The sequence below is a fragment of the Desmodus rotundus genome, chromosome 13, assembly GCF_022682495.2.
Source record: "Desmodus rotundus isolate HL8 chromosome 13, HLdesRot8A.1, whole genome shotgun sequence".
Classification (NCBI taxonomy): domain Eukaryota; kingdom Metazoa; phylum Chordata; class Mammalia; order Chiroptera; family Phyllostomidae; genus Desmodus; species Desmodus rotundus.
In genome coordinates, this window is record NC_071399.1 from 37,655,049 (window position 1) to 37,674,583 (window position 19,535).

The following is a 19,535-nucleotide window of genomic DNA, read 5'->3' on the forward strand; positions in this document are numbered from 1 at the left end:
ATGTAACTCAATATAAAAGGTATTAATTGGAAAAATGGACTAAAGAATCTAACAAGTAATATAAAAAGAGAAAATAAAAATGTCCATAAAACATATGAAAACATGCTAAAACTCATTAGCAAGGAAAGGGAAGCAAATTTAAAAAAGGAGATAGCATTTCGATGTTCAGATGGTTTTAAACATTCTGGAAAGATTCCTGCTTTAATAGTGGTTTTCTCTGAACAGGAGAGTCAGGAAAGAGACAAATGTGGACCTTATTCTCTTATTCCCTATAGTGTTTCATTGTTCACCATAAGGTATATATTATTTAGGCAACTGCATTTTTATATAAATTCAATAGAAAAGTTATTATGATTAATATATATGATCAAGAGAAGCTTCATAGTGTAAGTTGTGTTTGGGTTTGAGGAATAATAGCTGGAGCACTGTTTCTAAACTGGGGGCAAATTTGCCCCCTGGGGGACATTTGGTGGTGCCTGGAGGCATTGTTGTTTATGACAAGGGAAAATTCCACTGGCATCCCTGAGCAGATGCCAGGAATGCTGCTAAGCATCTACAGTACACAGAACAACCATTGACACCAGATAATTATTCAGTCCAAAATATCAATAGTGTCATGATTAAGAAACCCTTAGTTAGAGAAGGGGATGATACACATCTCAAAAGAAGAATAGCCTGAGCAAAGTCATGGAAGAGAGAAGGCCAACAGTGTGAACAGTCCATACCAATTACACCAGTTGCTAGAGGGAAGGGCTCAGGTGTTCTCAGGGGGCCAGTCATCACACTGCTAATACACTCATAAGAATTTTATGTTCTTCTGGGAATGAAGTAGAGGGAAATGAGAGAAATAGCATTAAAGCTGTTTGGGTTGACTTGCATTACTTCAGGCTTATTCCATTTGAATTTATACCATGAGATTATTTTAAAGTTTTCCATTTTAATTAAGACTATATATTGCATTTTAGAAGTATTTTCTGCATAAAATACCACATATATATAGAATGACAAATTGAATGTTCAATTTGATGCTTTTTTAAAAAATGAGTTCCATAAAAATGACTAGAAAATACTCATTCCTATCTCATAAGCTAGATTATTGAGGCCTGACATGGAGGGGAAATGACTAAAAGAATAAAATATTAATTTTCAGTGAAATTCCTGCCACAGAGTGTCAAAATATACCTAGCAAGTGATTTCAGTTGGTGAACTTTGGAATTACTGGATTCAAAACTAATGATTGGGATAATAAAATGCCATATTTATTCAAACTCAAATAGATACCTCCTGCTAATGCAACAAATTCAAAAACTAAGGTTTTAGTCCATATACTCCAGGCAGTTCTACTAGTTTAACTGTAAAAGGCAAACGATTGTGACTTCCTATGTCAAATATCTTTTCAGGTCTTGCTGCACGTGGATGATTTGGTAGTGAGAAAGTTATGTTTTTGGCATACTCACGTTTTGTAAAAATGTTTTAAATGGGATTGTTAGCACACAGGGGATGAGATTTTTACATTTTACAAAAATATTTTGGGCTGTACTATGACTTTCCCAAGATTTTAATCCCTAATTGTCTTCCTTACTAGGGATACTGACTGAAAAGCTTTATTGAGGAAGCTTGTAGTTTGACAGAATGCACCAATAAATTGTAAGGCCAGAGCTAAATAACCTGGCCAATACTCTGCAAATGCATCTCAATAGTCCAGTGAGACCATTTGAAACATCTTCAGTAACTGGAGAAAGAAGGAAGAGACATTTATCTCCCTTAGCCTAGGCAACTACAAATGCATGGATTCTTAGCTCAGTTGAGTAGAGCATTGTGCTAATGAGACCAAGGTCATGATCTGATTTCTGTGGCCCACTTTAATTCTATTCTTTCATATGGCTATAATACCTATATATGTATGTAAAATTCCTTCAGCTCAATGGGACCCAATGGCAAATTGCAGATGAAACAAAAGCAGAATAAGGAAGTATGGATTAGGAATGATATATGCACCAAATTTCATTAACTAATCAATTTTTACATGGCATTTCCTAAATGTTTTCCTACAAATCTGCATTTAAATGGCAATCCTTTTGTGAAAAAGGACAGTTTTCTGAAAATAGACAATTGGTTAAAAATTAAATGTTCAACTATGTGCTACCCCCAAATGAGTAACTTTTGAATGAGGGTTTGTTTTTGTTTTTTGTGTTTTTGTTTTTTGCTTCTCATCTGTTTTTCTTGTCTCTGATAGAAATAGCATAGAATAGAAAGTGAGATTTGAAAGAAAAGAAATCCCTTAAAGCATACCTTGTATTTCACCTCCATTTGTCTCTTATTCATATGGACATAGTTAATGAATACAGTCACCCTACCACAGAGCTTCCCCCACCAAAAATTCAAAAATAACACTCTCATACCCTGTTTCTCCATGTGTGACCCATAAGCCAACAGCATCAACAGTACTTAAGGGACTTGTTAGAAATGTAGGATGTCAGGCTCCTTCCAGATATCTTAATTCAAAATCTGTATATTAAAAAGATGTCCAAATGACTGTTATGTAAGTGAAAGTTCAAGAAGCACCTCCCTAATACAGATCTAAAAAGTGACCAGCACTGTGGCTCATCCAGGTCACATCTGTAGGATCATCTGTCCTCAGCAGCCATTCCTTGATGTGTCAATCACCCACTTTATAAGGTTGACAACACCCAGTGTTGTTTTGTGGTTGACTTGTTTGATGTGAATTCTTTTCAGAGCATATTAGAATTTCATGTGGTGTCACAGGCATGGAGATGTCTAAAAAATCAACATAAGAAAACAACTAACAAAAGTTTCCCAGTTCAACATGTTCCCTCACCTGTGAGTGAAAATCAAAAGTTGCCATTGAATACAAATATGACATACTATGCATACTACTAGCTGTATGCATAGTTGACTAGCCAGTTAAAGGTAAATGGATTACCCATAGTATCATTTAAAGAGATCACAGCATATAAAATCTCCATTTGAATTTGTTGAACTCTAGCCTCAACTATGGAAAAACATCATTTTGCTATTGAACTTGTTAACTAATAAAAATGGTAAATATTGGAGAACCAAGATGGCAGCATAGGTAGACACACTGCGCCTCCTCGCACAACCAGAACTGACAGAGAATCGAACAGCAAGGGGGACCAACACCAAGGAAATAGAAAATAAACATTCATCCAGACCGGTAGGAGGGGTGGAGACGGGCACCGGGGTGGAGAGGACTCGCGTGGCTGTGGCGGGACTGAGACTGGCGGAGTGTGGGACAAATGGCGCAGGCAGTCCAGCACTAGCAGACCCTGCGGCCCCACATTTGCACAGATAAACCCAGAGGGCCGGACTCAGAGTGGCGGAGAATGGGGCAGGCAGAGCAGCGGGTAGCACCCCGCGGCACCACATTCGCCCACAGATAAACCGGAGGAACGGTGGGGAGTGAAGCAGACCTCGTAACCCAGGGCTCCAGCTCAGGGAAATAAAGCCTCAAACCTCTGATTGAAAACGCCTGTGGGGGTTGGGGCGGCAGCAGGAGAGACTCCCAGCCTCACAGGAGAGGTTGTTGGAGAGACCCACCAGGGCCTAGAGTGTGCACAGGCCCACTTACTCGGGAACCAGCACCAGAGTGGCCCAGTTTGATGTGGGTAGCAGAGTGAAAGATTGAAAGCCGGAGGAGAGTGAGGCAGGCACCATTGCTCCCACTCGGCCCCTCCCTCCCACCCCACCCCCCCCGCCCGGGTGAACACCTAAGGCTCCGCCCCTTAAAGTAACAGACGCACCAAGACCTAAAAAAAATAAAATAAAAAAAAAATGGCCCAAATGACAGAACACTTCAAAGCTCCAGAAAAAATACAACTAAGCGAGGAAGAGATAGCCAACCTATCGGATGCACAGTTCAAAGCACTGGTTATCAATATGCTCACAGACTTGGTTGAATCTATTCCAAAAACAGATGAAAAAATGAAGCCTATGCTAAGAGAAACAAAGGAATATGTACAGGGAACCAATAGTGATGAGAAGGAAACTGGGACTCAAATTAATGGTGTGGACCAGAAGGAAGAAAAAAACATCCAACCAGAAAAGAATGAAGAAACAAGAATTTGGAAAAATGAGGAGAAGCTTAGGAACCTCCAGGACATCTTGAAACGTTCCAACATCCGAATTATAGGGGTGCCAGAAGGAGAAGAGGAAGAACAAAAAATTGAAAACTTATTTGAACAAATAATGAAGGAGAACTTCCCTAATCTGGCAAAGGAAATATACTTCCGGGAAGTCCAGGAAGCTCAGAGAGTCCCAAAGAAGCTGGACCCAAGGAGGAACACACCAAGGCACATCATAATTACATTACCCAAGATTGAATGCAAGGACCTACATCCAAGATTACTGTATCCAGCAAAGCTATCACTTAGAATGGAAGGGAAGATAAAGTGCTTCTCAGACAAGGTCAAGTTAAAGAAGTTCATCATCACCAAGCCCTTATTATATGAAATGTTAAAGGGAGTTACCTAAGAAAAAGAAGATCAAAAATAGGAACAGTAAAAATGACAGCAAACTCACAGTTATTAACGGCCACACATAAAACAAAAACGAGAGCAAACTAGAGCAAACAACTGGAGCAAACAAACGAGGGCAAACAACTAGAACATGAGGGTTGTCATTAAGGGAGTGGGAGGGGGAGAGGGGGGGAAAGGTACAGAGAATAAATAGCATAGATGATAGGTGGAAAATAGACAGGGGGAGGGTAAAAATAGTGTAGGAAATGTAGAAGCCAAAGAACTTATAAGTATGACCTATGGACATGAACTACAGGGGGGGAATGTGGGAGGGAGGGGGTGGGCAGGATGGAGTGGAGTGGGGGGGGAAATGGGACAACTGTAATAGCATAATCAATAAATATATTAAAAAAAGGTAAATATTGACACATTATAGTCCTTGATGGTTTCATGCACATGTATCACTTTTCAGAAGTTAAAAACCAATTATTACATATGGGACACAAGAAAACCCATTGAATACATTATTTTTCTAATAAGCTAGTACTTAAAACATCAGTTAAAAATAATGTATCAAGGGGGCTTGGAAGATGGCGGCAACATAGGTGGGAGCGGAATCCACTTCCCCTCAGCGCCAGGGAAATACCTAGCTGATCTGAGGAGCAGAGCGAACAGCCAACAGTACTCCAGCACATACGAAGATTAGAGACCAAAGATAGAGGACATTGAAAGATCTGATGGTAAGAAGAGTGCTCAAGGACAATAAGGTCCCCGGGTCCCGGGAACGCGCGGTACAAGGGCGGCAGAAGCACCAGCCCTGGCGCAGGGGCGGCTGCAGGAGTCTTGGGAGAGGGCCAGGCTGCGCTGTGAGCAGCCAGGTGCTTGATTGGACCAGGGGAGCTTGAAAAGGAGGAATTTCTCAAAAAGAAAAAGAAAATAGAGACACTCAGGGGCTAGTTAGAGAACTCTCGGTAGTAACCGAGGCCACTGGCGCCCCTCCCCCCTCCGCCCCTGGACTGGGAGCGGGGGGATAAACAGCACAAAAAGTGAGGGCGCTCAGCCAAGGTCCGGTCGAGCGCGCGTGCACACAGATTAGCGAACGGGGCCCATACATGAAACCCCGGAGGGGCGCCCACACCTGAAACCTCCGAGATCATTTGCAGCTGAGGCTAGCTGCTCCACCCACGGGCCCAGGACCTTGGAGCCCAGTGCCGTGTGGTTCAGTCCCGGGGCGGCCCCGCCCGCTCGAGAGACTCAAGCCCCGGGCGGCTGGATCGGCCCCCAAGCATAGAACCACAGGAGCGGCTGATTGCGCGCTCGCTGAGCGCAGGGCCGGCTGGGTGCGCGTTTTCCCGGCACAAAACTGTTGGCGAGCGAGCGTACTAACTCCAGAGTCCCAAGCCCGGGCGGCTCGATTGGTCGGCCGGCGCGCTCAGGGCACAAAATACGTCACAAACCCAAAGCGGCTGGATTCCCCTGCTGCGCGCTCACGCCTACCAAGCCAAAGCGGCAGGAGCCGCTGCTTGTGTGTCCCAAGAGCAAAGCTGCTGGAGTGGCTGATCAATGGCCTGATTGACTGCCTGGGTCACACCTACAAAACAGCGAAGAGTGTGACCCAGGAAGGGAGAAAAGTGAAACCAGTCCTTCCAACCACCCCCTCCAGTTGCACAGACAGGACACCAGCAGATATAACCTGACCGGTTCAAAGCCAACAGAAGATTTCTTTTCTTTTATTTTTTCTTATTTTTTTTCTTTTCTTTCCTTTCCCCCTGAATTCCTTCTTCCTCTCTCCTTTTTTTCTTTTTTTCCATTCCTTCCTCCTCCCATCCTTTACCATTTTTATGTCTTCTTCCTGCCTTCTTTTATCTATTTCTATGTTTTAATTTTTGTTAAAATTCCTTCTTATCTTGCCTACGATCTTTCTTTATTCCTTCTTCCCTCCTTCCTTCCTTTCCTCCTTTACTAGTTCCTTTTTCCCTCCTTCCCATCTTTGTTTTGGTTTTTTTGGGGTGTTTTTTTTTTGTGGTTTCTTTTGTGTGTGTGTGTGTGTGTTTTCCTTTCTCCCCCCCTTTCTCTTTTTCCCACAGATGAGACAACAAAACCTGGAGTTCTGAAAAGACTAGAGTTAGACCATGTTAAACACATAAACGTCACCTCAAGACCAGTGAGCACAGGAGAGTAAGGAGACAGCACCACCGAATCCCATTGGCATTCTACCATAGAAGTTCATATCATAAATCCAGGGAGTCAGAACAAAGCAATTTAAGAAGCAGAGGCCAACAAGAAGAGCCTCACAAACAATGGGAAGACAAAGAAACAATTCCCAAATGAAAGGAAAGGAGGAAGTCTCAGAAAGAATACTAACCGAAAAAGAGGCAAGTCAACTATCAGATACTGAGTTCAAAGCAATGGTCATCAGGAAGCTCACTGAGCTCTCTGAGCTCAAAGAGAACTACCAGAAACTACAAGGAAACTACAATGAACTCACTGCAAACTATATCAACATGAAAAAGGAAATAGAAAATATCAACAAGAGCCAAGAGGAAATGAAGAATACAATTTCTGAATTGAAGAACACAGTAGAAGGAATTAAAAGCAGACTTGATGAAGCAGAGGATCGGAGCAGCGAGCTGGAGGATAAAGTAGAAAAAAAACACCCAGAAGGAGCAAGAAAAGGAAAAGAGGCTCAGAAAGAATGAAGAGGCAATAAGGGAAATGCAGGACAACATGAAACGTAACAATATCCGTATAATAGGAATACCAGAAGGAGAAGAAGAAGAGCAAGGGATAGAAAACCTGTTTAAAAAAGTAATGATGGAAAATTTCCCTAATCTGAGGAGAGAAAAAATCACCCAAATCCAGGAATCACAGAGAGTCCCAAGCAAAAGGAACCCAAAGAGACACACTGCAAGACACATCATAATTAAAATGGCAAATTTCCAAGACAAAGAGAGGATCTTAAAGGCAGCAAGGGAGAAAAAGGAAGTAACATACAAGGGAGCCCCAATAAGGTTAGCAACTGACTTCTCAATGGAAACGCTCCAAGCCAGAAGAGAATGGCAAAAAATATTCCAAGTAATGAGAACCAGAGGCCTGCAACCAAGGCTACTTTACCCAGCAAGGCTCTCAATTAAGATAGAAGACCAAATAAAGAGTTTCCCAGACAAAAGAAGTCTAAAAGAATACAGCTCCACCAAACCAGTTCTGCAAGAGATGCTAAAGGGACTGCTTGAAGGAAAGGAAGGAAAAGAGAAAGACAGAGGAACACAGGTAGGAAATAATGGCAATGAATAACTACCTATCGATAATAACCTTAAACGTAAATGGATTAAATGCTCCAATCAAAAGACATAGAACAGCTGAATGGATAAGAAAACATGACCCACACATATGCTGCCTACAAGAAATCCATCTCAGGACAAAAGACTTACACAGACTGAAAGTGAAGGGCTGGAAACAAATTTTCCAAGCAAACGGACAGGAAAAAAAAGCAGGGGTAGCAATACTCATATCAGACAAAATAGACTTCCAAAGAAGGTCCATAAAGAGAGATCCAGAAGGTCACTTCATAATACTCAAAGGAAGAATCCACCAAGAAGATATAAACATTATAAATATATATGCACCCAACATAGGAGCACCCAAATACATAAAGAAAATCTTGGAGGACTTCAAGAAAGATATTGACAGCAACACAATTATAGTAGGGGATTTTAACACCCCACTATCAAAAATGGACAGGTCTTCCAAACAAAAGATCAACAAAGATATTGTGTCACTTAACAATACCCTAGAGGAAATGGACTTAAATGATATATACAGAGCTTTTCATCCCAAAGAAGCAAAATACACATTCTATTCAAGTGTTCATGGAACTTTTTCAAAGATAGACCACATGATAGGACACAAAGCAAGCCTCAACAAATTCAAGAAAATTGAAATCATATCAAGCATCTTCTCTGACCACAAGGGTATGAAACTAGAAACCAACCCCAAGGGTAAAAACCCAAAACACTCAAAAACATGGAGACTGAATAGCATGCTATTAAACAATGAATGGGTCAAGAACGAGATTAGGGAAGAAATCAAAAACTTCCTGGAAACAAATGAAAACGAACTCACAACAACCCAAAACCTATGGGACACAGCAAAGGCAGTCCTGAGAGGGAAGTTCATAGCAATACAGGCCTACCTTAAGAAGTTAGAAACAGTTCAAACAAACAACCTAACCCTATGCCTACAAGAACTGGAGGAACAACAACAAAGACAGCCCAGAGCAAGCAGAAGGAAGGAAATAACCAAGATCAGAGCAGAACTAAATGACATAGAGACTAAAAGCACAATTGTAAGGATCAATGAATCCAGGAGCTGGTTCTTTGAAAAGATAAACAAAATCGACAAGCCTTTAAGTAGGCTCATCAAGAAAAAAAGAGAGAGGATCCAAATAAACAGAATTAGAAATGAAAGTGGAGAGATTACAACTGATACCACAGAAATACAAAGGATCGTAAGAAATTACTATGAAGACCTGTATGCTAAGAAATTTGAAAACCTAGATGAAATGGACACATTTCTAGAAAAATATAATCTTCCAAAACTGAATGAAGAAGAAGCAGAAAACCTGAATAGACCAATATCAGCAAAGGAAATTGAAGCAGTCATCAAGAAACTCCCATCACACAAAAGCCCTGGACCAGATGGCTTCACAGGAGATTTCTACAAAGCATTTAAGGAAGAACTAACCCCTATCCTTCACAGACTATTCGAAAAAATCCAAACTGATGGAAGACTCCCAAACTCTTTTTATGAAGCCAACATCATCCTAATCCCAAAACCAGATAAAGACACAACGAAGAAAGAAAACTTCAGGCCAATATCGCTGATGAACATAGACGCTAAAATTCTCAACCAAATATTAGCAAACCGCATCCAGCAATATATTAAAAAGATCATCCACCATGACCAAGTGGGATTCATCCCAGGGATGCAAGGATGGTACAATATTCGCAAATCAATAAACATAATACATCACATCAACAACAGCAAAGACAAAAATCACATGATCATATCAATAGATGTGGAAAAAGCGTTCGATAAGATACAGCATCCATTTCTGATAAAAACACTCAGCAAAGTGGGAATAAAGGGAGCAGTCCTCAACATAATTAAGGCCATATATGAGAGACCTACAGCCAACATCACACTCAATGGGCAAAAACTTAGAGCTTTCCCACTAAGATCAGGAACTAGACAAGGATGCCCTCTCTCACCACTCCTATTCAACATAGTATTGGAAGTCCTAGCCACAGCAATCAGACAAGAAAAAGCAATAAAAGGTATCCAAATTGGAAAGGAGGAAATGAAACTGTCACTGTTTGCAGACGACATGATAGTGTACATGGAAAACCCTATAGACTCCACTCAAAAACTACTCGACCTAATAAATGAATTTGGCAAAACAGCTGGATACAGAGTCAATACCCAGAAATCAAAGGCATTCCTGTACACCAACAACGAATTTGCAGAAACAGAAATCAGGAAAAAAATCCCATTTGATATAGCAACAAGAAAAATAAAGTACCTAGGAATAAACCTAACCAAGGAGGTAAAAGACCTGTACTCAGAAAACTACACAACACTGAAGAAAGAAATTAAGGAAGATACAAACAAATGGAAGCATGTACCATGTTCATGGATTGGAAGAATTAACATCTTCAAAATGGCCATACTACCCAAAGCAATTTATAGATTCAATGCAATCCCTATTAGAGTACCCATGACATATTTCACACATATAGAACAAACATTGCAGAAATTCATATGGAACCATAAACAACCTCGAATAGCAGCAGCAATTTTGAGAAAGAAGAACAAAGCAGGAGGGATCACAATACCTGATATCAAACTGTATTACAAGGCCACTGTAATCAAAACAGCCTGGTACTGGCATAAAAACAGGCACATAGACCAATGGAACAGAATACAGAGCCCAGAAATAAACTAAAAACTATACGATCAGTTAATATTCGACAAAGGAGGCAGGAGCATAAAATGGAGCAAAAACAGTCTCTTCAAAAGATGGTGTTGGGAGATCTGGACAGCTACATGCAAAAAAATGAAACTCGATCACCAACTTACACCATACACGAAAATAAACTCAAGATGGATAAAAGACTTATATATAAGTCTTAACACCATAAAAGTCCTTGAGGAAAACATTGGCAGGAAAATCTCAGACATTCCACGCAGCAACATCCTCACAGACACATCCCCTAAAGCAAGGGACATAAAGGAAAGAATAAACAAATGGGACCTCATCAAAATAAAAAGCTTCTGCAGGGCTAAAGAAAACAGCACCAAATTACAAAGAGAACCAACAGTATGGGAAAACAGATTTGCCAATGATACCTCAGACAAGGGCCTGATCTCCAAAATATATAAGGAACTCACACGACTCCACTCCAGGAAGACAAACAACCCAATTAAAAAATGGGCAAAGGACTTGAACAGACACTTCTCCAAAGAAGACATACAGAGGGCCCAGAGACATATGAAAAGATGCTCAGCATCACTAGCCATCAGAGAGATGCAAATTAAAACCACAATGAGGTATCATCTCACACCAGTCAGAATGGCCAACATAAACAAATCCACAAACAAATGTTGGAGAGGATGTGGAGAAAAGGGAACCCTAGTGCACTGTTGGTGGGAATGCAGACTGGTGAGGCCATTGTGGAAAACAGTATGGAATTTCCTCAGAAAACTAAAAATGGAACTGCCCTTTGACCCAGTAATTCCGCTGCTGGGATTATACCCTAAGAACACTGAAACACCAATCCAAAAGTAGCTGTGCACCCCAATGTTCATAGCAGCACAATTTACAATAGCCAAGTCCTGGAATCAACCGAAGTGCCCATCAGCAAACGAGTGGATCCAAAAACTATGGTATATTTACACAATGGAATTCTACGCAGCAGAGAGAAAGAAGGAGCTTATACCCTTTGCAACAGCATGGATGAAACGGGAGAGCATTATGCTAAGTGAAACAAGCCAGGAAGTGAGGGACAAATACCATATGATCTCACCTTTAACTGGAACATAAGCAATAGAAGGAAAAAGCAAACAAATTATAACCAGAGTCATTGAAGTTAAGAACAATCTAACAATAGCCAGGGCGGGGGTGGGGGGGTGGGGGCGGGGACAGTGGGTAGAGGGGATTACAGGAACTACTATAAAGGACACATGGACAAAACCAAGGGGGAGGGTGGAGAGGGGGGAGGGAGGTGGGTTCAGCTGGGGTGTGGTGGAGGGATGGGGAGAAAAGGCATACAACTGTAATTGAATAACAATAAAAAAAAAAGAAAGAAACAATAAAAAGGCAAAATTTCTGAATTCCAAAAAAAAAAAAAAAAAAAAAGTATCAAATATTTCTACTTAAAACATAACCCAAGAATAAAATGATTTTTAAGGACAGTGTGGTAATTGCTAGGAGAGGGGGTATAAAGGGACTTAATGGATGGAAAAAATACAATAAAGATTAATTTTTTTTTTTTTTAAACTTCAGGTTTATTGAGGTTTAACTTATATACATTTTAGATGTACGATGCTAAGCGTTTTGACAAAGATACACAGTTGTGTAATCACCATGCAAACTGGATTTACGGAATTATTTTCTTTTTTTTTTTTTTTTAATTTTTTTTATTGTTATGCAATTACAGTTGTATGCCTTTTCTCCCCATCCCTCTACCCCACCCCAGGTGAACCCACCTCCCTCCCCCCTCTCCACCCTCCCCCTTGGTTTTGTCCATGTGTCCTTTATAGTAGTTCCTGTAATACCCTCTTCCCACTATCCCCGCCCCCACCCCCCCACCCCCGCCCTGGTTATTGTTAGATTGTTCTTAACTTCAATGTCTCTGGTTATATTTTGTTTGCTTTTTTCTTCTATTGCTTATGTTCCAGTTAAAGGTGAGATCATATGGTACTTGTCTGATTCAATAGATCAAAAGCACTGAACATAGAATTCAATATTTATAGCTCACTACCTCTGTTTTAGTATTTAATGAAGTAAATGTTTACACTTAGAATTTCACTTGTTTTCATTTGAGACATATAACTTTACTGGAAATGCTGATTTTGTAAAACACATTTCTAACTTAAATTCTGACTCTTGTCACTCTATTCTCAAGGTTTTAAAAAATTATCTGGTAGGTTTCACAGTGTTATGCTGTGCTGTCTTTTCAGAGACAGGAAAATTGAGAACAAAGGTCATAAAAAATAACAAGGGTGATTTCTTTGATCTGACAACAATCAATCAAGCTAATTTTTTTTTCGTCGAGTGGTTGTTTATTGTATATCCTTTATTAAAAAGACAGATTCCTTCAGATCCATTCCACTTTGCCCAGGCTTGGCCATGTCATCTGTCCAGACATCTGATAGTTATGCATGGGGATATCTATGTTGCATTAATGCTGCAAGTTTCCAGGCCTGGAAAGGGGGCCAGGAATGGAAGTATTTACTGATTAAAAAAGCAAATGAGTTACTCTGAAAGCAGGCTAACAATTCAATTGATGGACTCACAGTTTAGACCAGCCAGCACTCTGCTCCACCTTCATCTTCCTGTGCCACAAGCCACCACCACATTCCACAGCAATTTTCAAAACACTGTTACAGTGGATTTACCTCTCTTCTAATTTAGCAGATACACTGTATATTTACTGCTATGAAATAACACTGTCATTACATCCACAAACAGCTGACAGTTGGGAAAGAAATTTCAAAGTGGAAATCTCCATGTGTGATGACCCTTTCTCATCACAAAGATGAGAGCTCTGACCAAGTCTTTCCTTCATTGTAAGAAAATGAAGGAAGGAAGATAAAATTGAAATGAGTTTGATCTGATTTCAGCAAACTGGAAAGCAAATGCCTATGTGAATACATCCTGAAAAAAGTCAGGCATTCTGTACAGGAAAATGCATTGACATAACCTTAGTGAGGTAGATTTTTGGTCTTGGACTTTTGATATTATTTGAATATCAATTTTCTTTAATCAAAGGTTTCTCTAAACATACAAGACTTGACCTCATATCAGAAACTGGGAGGACAGGTTTACATCTTCCCGAAATTCATCTCTTTTCAATGTGCAAAGAAAAAACTCAACATCAAGCTTAAACTTTGGAATTTCTTTTAGCTGTTCGCAGTTCTAATAGCTACCAGATTATATAGAAATGATCAGCTATAAAACCACCTTCCAGCAGGCTCTCAAAGTACATTTACAAATTGAGTTAATGTAATTCCCAAAGAAAGCCTTTCCCCCCCGCTCTTACTTTTCTCCCCAGATTAAATGTTGGAGTACTCCAAGGTTTAACCCTGGCAGAAAGCCTACTAAAGTAAAAAAAGGAAAGTCAAGATAAAGTTTATAAAATGAATCTATTAAAGTTTTGACATGGTTAATACTTCCAAGAAGGAATAGGTATAATTATCATTGTTGCATCAGTCATCCAAATTTTATGTTGGGAAAAAATGTGTTTTAAGACTTTTGATAGAATTCCTTACACATTTCAATCATGAACATAAATGACATTTGGTAAGAAAACAAACTCAAATCATGTGGATATGCTGTACAAAGTAATTTTCACCTGATAATGCCACCTCATATTGAATTACTACCTACCAACAGACCCCAGTTATAAACTTCATCCAAAAGTGACAATACAACTTCCACACATATATTTATTTTTTTAGATTTACATCACTGAGCCTCTGGACAAAAGCACAGAGTTCATGCACTGCCTTCCCCACAACTTTCTCAATGACAGTCCAGAAAACCTGACACAGGAGTTAGGAAGATGGAGCCATGTGAGTGGGAGCTGAGCCCACTTGCTCCTGCACCCAACTGGGACACCTAGCCAATCTTCTGAAGAACAGAGTGAACAGCCAACAGAACCCCAGCTGATATGAAGTTTGGAAGCCAACGTGTGCAAAGGATGCTTGAAAACAGGCGGTAAGGAGATTTTGTAGGCCAACGGGAAGGTCCCTGGGCTGTGCACCAGAGACCGCGGCTGCGGAGGAGCACTGGAGGAGAGCTGGGTCAGTGATTCTAACTTAGAGCAGTTCCCTCCCCTCCCTGAGCAGGGAAGTCTCAGACCCATGCCAGGAGGGACCTGCATGTGTAAAGTCGCTTTGGGGGGGGGGGGGGAGGGGATATAAAGGCAGTAAGTGACACACAGCCAGCAGCATACCCCTGCTGGCGCAGTGGTCCCTCGTGGGAACAATAACAGAGAAATTGGGGAGCCTGAAACTGGGTGAAGAGATGGGCAGCGACTGGCTGTGACCCAGATATACTCTTAGCTGGTCAGAGAGTTGAACTGCATGGAAAGCCAGACACTTATGAGAAGGAGCAGTCAGCACCCATGGGGACTTTTCTCAGGGAAAAAAAAAAAAAATCCAGAGCAACTGTGCAGGGACCATGTATGCACAGCCACTTGACCAGCGAAGATGGAGGAGTAGGAGTGTAATTTGCTCACACTTAAGATACCTCATAGATTGATCAAACTGGGGCAGCAGGGGATCGAAGAGGCAGCGGCTCCCAGAGAGACTTCTTCCAATAGTGGAACTTAGCGGCCATGCAGGAACCTTGAGGGTGTGCAGCACCCCACAAGGACAAGGCGGGTACAATTTGCTCCCACTCAGTGCACCTCACAGACTGATCCAAGGGTCAAAAAATGAGGTGGATTATCACCGCTGACCTGGCACAAGTGCAAAGAGTAGACGATGCAGGCCACACAGTGCTCTCAGGGCGTGGCCTGGAAAATGGGTACCTGTGATTATTGTAACCCAGACTGAGCCCCCATCCTTGCAGAGCCAGGTCCCCTCTGCCTGCAGAAGCTGGGAAGACCTACAAAACTGGTTTGACAGGCGTAAAATCCTCAGGAGGCTTTTTCTTTTTCTTTTTTTCCTCAAGAGTAAGACAAAAGATCTGGAGTTGCAAAAAACCAGAGTAAGATCCAGAAAGAAGTCAGAAGGCAAACACAAACAGCTAAGATAAATTCCACTTTACTTTCAGAACTTGCATGTTTTTTTTTATTTCTCTTCTTTCCATTTATATGTTTTGTTTGTTTGTTTTGATTATATGATATGTTTTTTTATTCTTCCTTTGATATTGCATTTAAATTTTTCTTCTTTTACTTGTATTCCAAATAACACACTACTCTTGTTCTTTTACTTTTTATTCTTTTTATTCAGATTATATATTTCTTATCATACTATTGTTATTTCAAATCCCACACATCACCCTCCTGTGGTCTTCATCAATTTCTCCATCTTCCGGAGCTTTATTACTATTGCGGTTAACTATATTTTCTCTCACACTATACCAAGTTTCTATCCCTAACTCTCTCTATTTCCCCTCCATCTAACTTCGCATAAGCACTCTTCTTTCTTAAGTTAGCACACATTCTTTTTCCCTTCTAATAAGAGTTTGATTTCTTTTTCATCTCTTATAAACAGTGGCTAGTTGGGATAAATATCACGGTTATTGCTATTCTTCTCCAAAGGTACTCCTATTAGTTCACTACTTGTTTGCACTTTAAATCCCATAGAATACTCTCCCTCTGTCTTACTCCATTTTTCCTTCACCCGCCCCTGATAAGTTCAGTAAGAAAAGTTATTTCATTGTTTTCTCTCTCCCTTTTTTTCTTTTTCTTCTTTTTCTTTATTTCCCCACTCTCAACCTAGGCTTTACTCCTTAATTTTATTAGTTTGCTTCCCTAATCCTTTCATAATCTTTTTTTTTTTTACTGTAGACATCTCATATCCACTTTTTGCTTTTCTACAATATTCTTATTCCCATTCCACCTGTATTAAACTTCATTCAGAAGTCATTACTATCGACTCTGCTGTGGTTTTTCTGAAATTTGGTCCCATTGATCCAATACCTTTTCAATTTTACTTCAAACCTCATAATATACTCTCCCTTTTCTTACCCCATTTTTCCCATCACCCTTTGTGTTTTACTTATGTTGTAAATTTTGATCTCTCCATTTCTCTACCTCAGCTCTATCCCAACTCTTATCAATTCTTCTCCCTCTTACTATTCAACATTTTCCCCTCTTTTATTCATCTCATATTCTCTCTGTCATATCTTATAATATCCACAATCTCTCTTCACCTTTATTAATCATAATGCAATTGTGGTAGAGACTGCTGATGTAGTGGTTGGGGGAGGTTTTTTGCTGGCATAGTTTTGCTAGTCTGCTAATACTGCTTTGTTAACCAACACCTGTATGTTGTCCTGTACAACATAATACAGAACAAGATAGGGGGGTTGCAAATACTAGTGAACCCACTGGAGGGGACTGCCCACAAACAAAAGAGCCAACAACAGGTAAAGCCCAGGTTCAACAAGAGAACCCACACAAATGGAGGAAAGGACAACCCTAGAGCATCCAGACAAGGAGATCAAAGAGACTACAGCAATGAGACCCACAGAACCCTACCATAGAAGTTCACCCACAAAGACAGATGGCAAAGCAGAGCATCTGGAATCACAGAAACAAAAAGCCTCACCTAAAGTGGGGAGTCAAACAAAGAACCTGCAATCAAAAGGGATAGAACATTCCCCAGTAAAAGAGCTGAATGAAATGGAGGTAAGCAAACTATCAGATATAGAATTTAAAAGATTGGTTATAAGAATGCTCAAGGAATTCACTGACAACTAAAAGAAACTGAGTGGGAACTACAATGATATAAAAAAAGAAATAGAAACTATAAACAAGAACCAGGAAGATATGAAGAATATAATATTTGAAATTAAAAATACACTAGATGGAATTACAAACAAGCTAGATGAAACTGAGGACTGAATTACTGAGCTGGAAGACAAGGTAGGAAGAAATAGCCATGTAGACAGCTGCATGAAAAAAAAATCAAGAAATATGAAGATAGCTTAAGGGAACTCCAGGACAACATGAAATGCAACAACATTTTAATCTTAGGGATACCAGAAGGAAAAGAAAAGGAGCAATGGATAGAAAACCTGTTTAAAAAAATAATGAAAGAAAACTTCCCTAAGCTGGAAAGGGGAAAAGCCATTCAAGGTCAGGAAGCACAGAGAGTCTCAATCAAAAGGAGCCCAAAGAGGCCTGCTGTAAGACACATCATATTTAAAGTTCCAAATTTTGAAGACAAAGAGAGAATCTTAAAGGCAGCAAGGGGAAAAGAGGAAGTAATATATAAGGGGGCTTCAATAAGGCTAGCAGCTGATTTCTCAATAGAAACACTAAAGCCAGAAGAGACTGGCAAGAAATAATCCAAGTAATGAAAAGAAAAGGCATGCAACCAAGACTGCTCTACACAGCAAGGCTCTCAATTACAATGGAAGGTGAAATAAGGAGTTCCCCAGACCAAAAAAAAAAAAAAAAAAAGGCTAAAAGAATAAACTTCCACCAAACCATCATTGCAAGATATGATAAGGGGACTGCTTTAAGAAGAGGAAGAAAAAGAGTGAGAGAGAGAGGAACACAGGTACAAAGTAAAATGGCAATGAATAAGTACCTATCAATAATAACCTTTAATGTAAATGGATTAAATGCTTCAATCAAGAGAAATGGGGTAGCTGAATGAATAAGAAAACATGACCTGCACATGCCTATAAGAGACCACCCTCAGAACAAAAGACTTACACAGACTGAAAATGATGGATCAGAAAAAAATATTCCAAGCAATTGAAGAGCGGAAAAAAAAAAAGCCAGTAGCAATACATATATCAGACAAAATACACTGCAAAACAAAGGATATAAAAAGAGACCTGAAAGGACACTTCATAATACTCAAGGGAAGAATCCATCAAGAAGACATAAACATATATGCACCCCACATAAGACCACCCAAATATAAAAGGAAAATCTTGGAGGACTTCAAGAAGGATATAGACAGCAAACCACTTATGCTAGGGGAATTTAACACCCCACTGTCAATAATGGATAGATCTTCCAAACAAAATATCAACAAGGATATTATAGCTGAACAATGCTGTAGATCAAATAGACTTAATTGATATATATAGAAACTTTCATCACAAAAGAGCAAAATATACATTCTTTTTAAATGCACATGGAACATTTTCAAAGACAGACCACATGATAAGACACAAAGCAAGCCTCAACAAATTCAATAAAATTGAAATCATATCAAGCATATTCTAGGACCACAAGGGCCTGAAATTAGAAACCAACCTTAAGTAAAAGGCTCAAAAACAATCAAATTCATGGAGATTAAAGAGCATGCTATTAAACAATGAATGGGTTAACAATGAGATAAAGGAAGAAATCAAAAAGTTTCTGGAAACAAATGAAAATAAACACACAACAGCCCAAAAACTAGGGGAAGTGAATGCTGTCCTGAGAGAAAAGTTCATAGCAATACAGGCCTACCTAAAAAAGATTAAAACATTTCAAATAAATAACAACCTAACCCTACATCTACAAGAACTGGAGGAACAACAAACAAAGCCCAGACAGATTGGAAGGAAATAAGTAACCAAGAACAGAGCAGAATTAAGTGACATAGAGACTAAAAGAATAATTCAAAGGATCAATGAATCCAGGAACTGGTTCTTTGAAAAGATAAACGAAATCAACAAGCCTTCAAGCAGACTTATCAAGAAAAAAAGAGAGAGGACCCAAATAAGCACAATCATAAATGAAAGATGAGAGATACAACTGATACCACAGAAATACAAAGTATTGTAAGAAATTACAAACAAGTACATACCAAGAAATTTGAAAATCTGGGTGAAATGGATAAATATAAATGACCCCAAGTAGCTGCAGCAATTTTGAGAAAGAACAAAGTAGGATCACAATACCTGATATCAATCTACATTACAAGGCCACTGTAATCAAAACAGTATAGTATTGGCATAAGAACAGACACATAGATCAATGGAAGAGAATAGAGAGCCCAGAAATAAACCCTATGTCTCCATGGTCAATTAGTATTTGACAAAGGGGGTAGAAGCATAAAATGGAGTAAAAATAGCCT